Source organism: Pongo abelii, chromosome 1 (genome assembly GCF_028885655.2).
Source record: "Pongo abelii isolate AG06213 chromosome 1, NHGRI_mPonAbe1-v2.0_pri, whole genome shotgun sequence".
NCBI lineage: Eukaryota > Metazoa > Chordata > Mammalia > Primates > Hominidae > Pongo > Pongo abelii.
The window spans coordinates 188912502-188918116 of record NC_071985.2 but is presented as its reverse complement, the minus strand read 5'-3'; the positions used below and the strand labels follow the sequence as shown (position 1 = coordinate 188918116).

General features: G+C 40.8%; 1 non-coding gene across 1 annotated transcript; it reads left to right on the top strand.

The window, feature by feature from the left end:
* Positions 1–5201: 5201 nt before the first annotated feature.
* On the top strand, positions 5202–5303 carry LOC112130976 (U6 spliceosomal RNA). Its single transcript, XR_002913144.2, has one exon. It is a non-coding gene; the product is annotated as a U6 spliceosomal RNA (small nuclear RNA).
* Positions 5304–5615: the final 312 nt, after the last annotated feature.

The following is a 5615-nucleotide window of genomic DNA, read 5'->3' as shown; positions in this document are numbered from 1 at the left end:
GCAGTGGCACAATCAGAGCTCACTGCAGCCTCAACCTCCCAGGCTCAAGCCATCCTCCTACCTCAGCCTCCCAAGTAGCTGGGACTACAGGTATGTGCCACCATGCCTGGCTAATTTTTTATTTTTTGTAGAGAAGTGTCTTGCTATGTTGCCCAGGCTGGTCTTGAACTCTCAGATGCAAGTGATCCTCCCACCTTGGCCTCCCAAAGTGCTGGATGACAGGCATGAGCCACTGTGCCTGGCCTCTACTATATTTTTAAATCTTCTTTCAAATTTTTTAGAAAATTGACCTTTTTCTCTTATTCACTATTATTAGATCATGAATTTCTTTATTTATAAGTTATGCATAGTGTTAATTGGATCCCTAATTTGTCACCTCTGCTCTACAGTATCTCTTTTCATCTCATTCTGTTGTTTTATCATGTTGTTTTTGCATTCTTTTATTTAATTATTTAATTCATGGTTTTTTATTCTTTTCTTTTTTTGGCTCACTGCAACCTCCGCCTCCTGGGTTCAAGTGATTCTCCTGCTTCAGCTTCCCGAGTACCTGGGATTACAGGTGTGCATCACCATGCCCGGCTAATTTTTGTATTTTTACTAGAGACAAGGTTTCACCAGGTTGGCCAGGCTGGTCTCGAACTCCTGACCTCAGGTGATCCACCCGCCTCGGCCTCCCAAAGTGTTGGGATTACAGGCGTGAGCCACCGCGCCCAGCCATTTAATTCATGTTTTTTAAAAGTTCTTCTATAGCATGAAGCACTCATGGACAATTTTCTCTTCCTCTGGTATTATTTTCAACACTCCACTCCTTATCTTTTTTTTTTTTTTCACTCCACGGTTCCTTTCCTTCTTTGTTTCTTTTTCCTTTTCATTATGCTATGTTATATTTTCACATTTATTATACTGATGTTTTGGAGGAATTCTTCCATGATATCCACCCAATCTTATTTAGTCTCAGGAGTGGGCACATATGCAGGCAAGACCAATCGGAGTTCTAAGACAATTGATAAATATATGCCTTGTTTCTTTTCTACATTATATTGCCTTGGTTTTGAATTCTCAGAAGAGTGCTTTATAAAATACTTCGGATAGCAGTCATAGCAGCTAAGCACTCCCTCATCCTCACCATATATTCTCAGGCTACAGATACGTAGACTAGCCTAGTCCACCCTCAAACTCTAGCTCTTAGGAAAAAAACAAATTCCAATTCACAGGTCACCTCCTTGAGGGGCTTTCTCTGACTATCCTTCCTAAGGATACCCAAACTCTAGTTACTCTATTACAGCACTTCTGAGGACGTCTTTGTATGTCTTCAAAGCATTTGTCACTATTTCAGAGTATCTTATTTGTTTGCTTATTATTTAATGTTTCTCTGACTCTTGGAATGTAAGTTTCATGAGAGAAGGGACCTTGTCTCTCTTGTTAAGTTTCTGTATCCCCAGCATCAAGAGCAGGGCCAAAGAAGATAAATGTTTTTTCAAAAAATATTTATTTTCAATTTTATTATAAATTAAGAAGTGAAAATTCTTAGCATACATCTTTTTGAGTCATTTAAATGATCTCTTTTTTAAATTTTACTTTAAGTTCTGGGGATACATGTGCTGAACGTGCAGGTTTGTTACATAGGTATACATGTGCCACTGTGGTTTGCTGTGCCTATCAACCTGTCATCTAGGTTTTAAGCCCCGCATGCATTAGGTATTTGTCCTAATGCTCTCCCTCTCCTTGCCCTTAAGTGATCTCTTTAGAGTACATTGCTGGAAGTAGGATTATTATGTCAAGAGGTACACATATTTTATATTATGTTACCCATAGCCAAACTATTTCTAGAAACATGGCACACTTATACTCTCAACAAAAGTGCAGGCAAGTGCTCATTTTCCTCACCTACAGTGGATTCGGTCAATCTTCCTAGTCTTCACCAACCTATAAGTAAAATATAGTGGTTCATTGTTTTATTTATATTTTTTATTTAGGCTATTAGCCATTTGTAGTTCTTAATTTGGGAATTGTCCATCATGCAATTTCACCGTTTTCTATTGGGTTGTTAGTTTTTTCTTGTTCATTTATGATCTAATTGGATATATGTTATTAGCTCTTTTAAATTGAATATTATAAACATTTTCTCTATTTGTTATTTGTCTTTCAGTCTTATTTATGGCCTTTCTTATAGGCAGAATGTTCACATTTGTATGTAGTTAATATTTTCCCTTTATGGCTTCTGGGTTTTGGGATATGTTTTGAAAGACCTTCTTCACCTCCAAGATTATACAAATACTTACCCATGTTTTCTTCAAGTATTTTTATGGTTTTATGTTTTTCTCTAGGTCTAAGGAGTAAGGTAGGGATACAGCTTTATTTTTTTCCAAATGACTGGCCAGTTATTCCAAAATCATTTGCTGAATTATTCAATGTAACTCCACTGATAACATTTAGTGATTATTTATCATGTGCCAGACACTTACTAAATCCTCTGCATACCTAATCTAGTTTAATCCTTACATCAAGTGGCGACAAAATGAGATTTGCATTTACAGCACACATGCGCACGGAGTTTGTCTTTAATGTAGAAAATAGACTGGCGGGGTATAGATAGATAGATAATGGGACTTATTATGGGAATCAGCTGACGCAATTGTGGAAGCCAAGAAGTCCCACAATATGCCTTCCACAAGCTGTAGATCCTAGGAAGCTGGTGGTGTAATATATCTGAGTCCAAGGCCCGAGAACTGAGAGAGCCAGTGATGTAAGTCCCGGAGTCAGAAGGCCCAAGAACCTAGAACTCTGATGTCTGAGGGCAGGAGAAGATAGGTGTTCCAGTCAAGAAGAGAGAAAGTGAATCCACCCTTCCTCCACCTTTTTGTTCCATCTGAGCCCTCAATGATTGGATGACACCAGCCCACACTGGTGAGGGTGGATGTTCTTTACTCAATTTACTGATTCAAATGCTAATCTCTTCCAGAAACAGTCTCACAGACACACCCAGAAATAACGTTTTACCGGCCATCTGAGCATCCCTTAGCCCAGTCAAGTTGACATATAAAATTAACCATTGCATGTAATCCCAGCACTTTGAGAGGCTGAGGCGGGCAGATCACGAGGTCAGGAGATCGAGACCATCCTGGCTAACACGGTGAAACCCTGTCTCTACTAAAAATACAAAAAATTAGCCGGGCATAGTGGCGGGCGCCTGTAGTCTCAGCTACTTGGGAGGCTGAGGCAGGAGAATGGCGTGAACCCAGGAGGCGGAGCTTGCAGTGAGCTGAGATCACGCCACTGCACTCCAGCTTGGGCGACAGAGCGAGACTCCGTCTCAAAAAAAAAAAAAAAAAAAAAAAAATTAACCGTTGCAATGGGGGAAAGAATGATTGCAGGAAGACCCATTATTTATGTCATCCAGGCAAGAGGCTCCTTTGAAGCTCTGTATTCTAGCACCTTACTGTGCATGGCACATGGTAGGTAACAAGTGGAATGAAACTTGTCCATGAAAAATGATAGTGACTTGAACGGAGGTTGGGAGGGGTGGCAGTAGAGATGGAAAAAAAAGTGAAAAAAATTGAGAAATAATTTGAAGACAGAATTAACAGGTCTTCATGATTATTTAAATATGGAGAGATGAGAGCAGGAAATGTCAAAGATGGCTCAGCTTTCTGGCAGAGATAGATTTAATGGAATATTGATGAGTTTACTTTTGAACAGGCTGAGTTGAAGGTACCTTGGAGATATCCATTTGAAGAAGTCAGGTAAGCAGTTAGATATATCAGTCCAGAACTCCAACAGCAAGGTATGTTTGAGGAGCATATGCATGTTGGTAGTAACTGAAGCCATAGGAAAAGTTAAAATTACTTCAAGAAGGGATATTGAATGAAAAGAGAAGCACTCCTAGGACAGATCCCTGAAAAACTCTCCTACTTAAAGGTTTAATAGAACACGAAGGAGGAGTCAGCAAAATGTTTGCAAAAGGGCAGCCAGAGAAATAAAAGGAACTGGGAGAGTGTGGTGTTTTAGAAGACAGGAAAGAGAATAATTAAGGAGAGAGTTCAGGGTAATTCTAATGAATTCAGGGTAATTCTCATGGGCCATGAACTCTAAGCTCGACAAATGGGGAAGTGAAGACAAGAAGGGAGTAATAGAAAGAAAGGGGTCAATAAACTGATATTCAAATGAAAGGGAAGAATAGTTGCAGTTGGACTAGCTTAATAATGAGCTGGAAGCATAGGTGCTTGTGGTCAGAAAGTAAACTATCTGAATTAGTGATTTTAGAAGTAGAGAGAATTTTAGGTCATGATGACAAGATCCAGGGGGTGACTGTGAAGGTAGGTGGTTGAATAGTAATGTAGGAGGACATGGGAGATACTCTGGGTCTCTCTTGAGGACTCTGAAGTCATTTAGGGTGATGGCAGTACTCATGGCACAAGAGAAGACAGTAAGTCAAGTGCCACTGTCTTCTGTGAGGTAGGGAGATTACAGTTACCAATCACGGAGAGAGTAGCAGGGGTTTTCACAGAAGGGTGGAAAAGCAGTGGACTCTGAGTAGCACTGGGAAGCATCCTCATCTCCTGACAGTACACAGGTGTAAGAATATGAGTGGATCTCTCTTGAGGGAGCTGCAGGGTAAGTGGTGTAGAGAGAGCCAGGTTTAGATAAGGCATGAGGTGGAAGGAACATTCAGAGGAAAGTGTTTGAGGGCGCAGGAGAGTTGAAATTCCAAAGGGCAAATGGAAGGTTTTGGCAGGGAGAGAAGAGAGGGATTGGATACTTCCACACTTAAGGAAGTATGTAGCATTTTAGGAATGATAGCTCATATAGGACAAATATGGGAAGAGACAAGCTATCTATATTTGGAGCTTTGACCTATGAAAATAGGAATGAAACTTGATAGGTTTAGTCTCACTTAGCCCTCAGAGAAAAGTGGACACAAGGGCTTAAAAAAAGTCGGCTGTGGTCTGGAAAGTCCTGCAAACATTTCTTTTCACACAGAGATGCGATTAGTCATAGGAGATGCAGCAGAGGATAATAGTAGGGAACAAAAAAGCTTGAAGTTCAAGGTTCTTTGAGGAGAGGGATGAACAGTGGCTCTAAGAAGATTGGATTAGACCCAGGATCCACTGGTACCCTGTTTAATCAAGGCTTGGAGGTCTGGATGTTTGTAGCTTGGGATAGGGTAGGTGTGAAAAGAAGGACTGAAGAGTGGCCCAGGAGTGCTTCAGCAGCACATACACTAAAATTGGAATGATACAGAGATTAGCATGGCCCTCTGCACAAAGGATGACACAAACATTTGTGAAGCCTTTCATATTTAAAAAAAAAAAGAATGGCCTTTTCTTTTTTCTTTTTTTTTTTTTGAGACAGAGTCTCGCTCTGTAGCCCAGGCTGGAGTGCAGTGGCGCAATCTCGATTCACTGCAACCTCCACCTCCCAAGTCAAGAAATTCTCCTGCCTCAGCCTCATGAGTAGCTGGGATTACAGGTATGCTCCATGATGCCCGGCTAATTTTTCTGGGTATTTTTTAGTAGAGATGGAGTTTCACCATGTTGGCCAGGCTGGTCTTGAACTCCCAACCTCAGGTGATCCTCCTGCCTCAGCCTCCCAAAGTGCTGGGATTACAGGGGTGA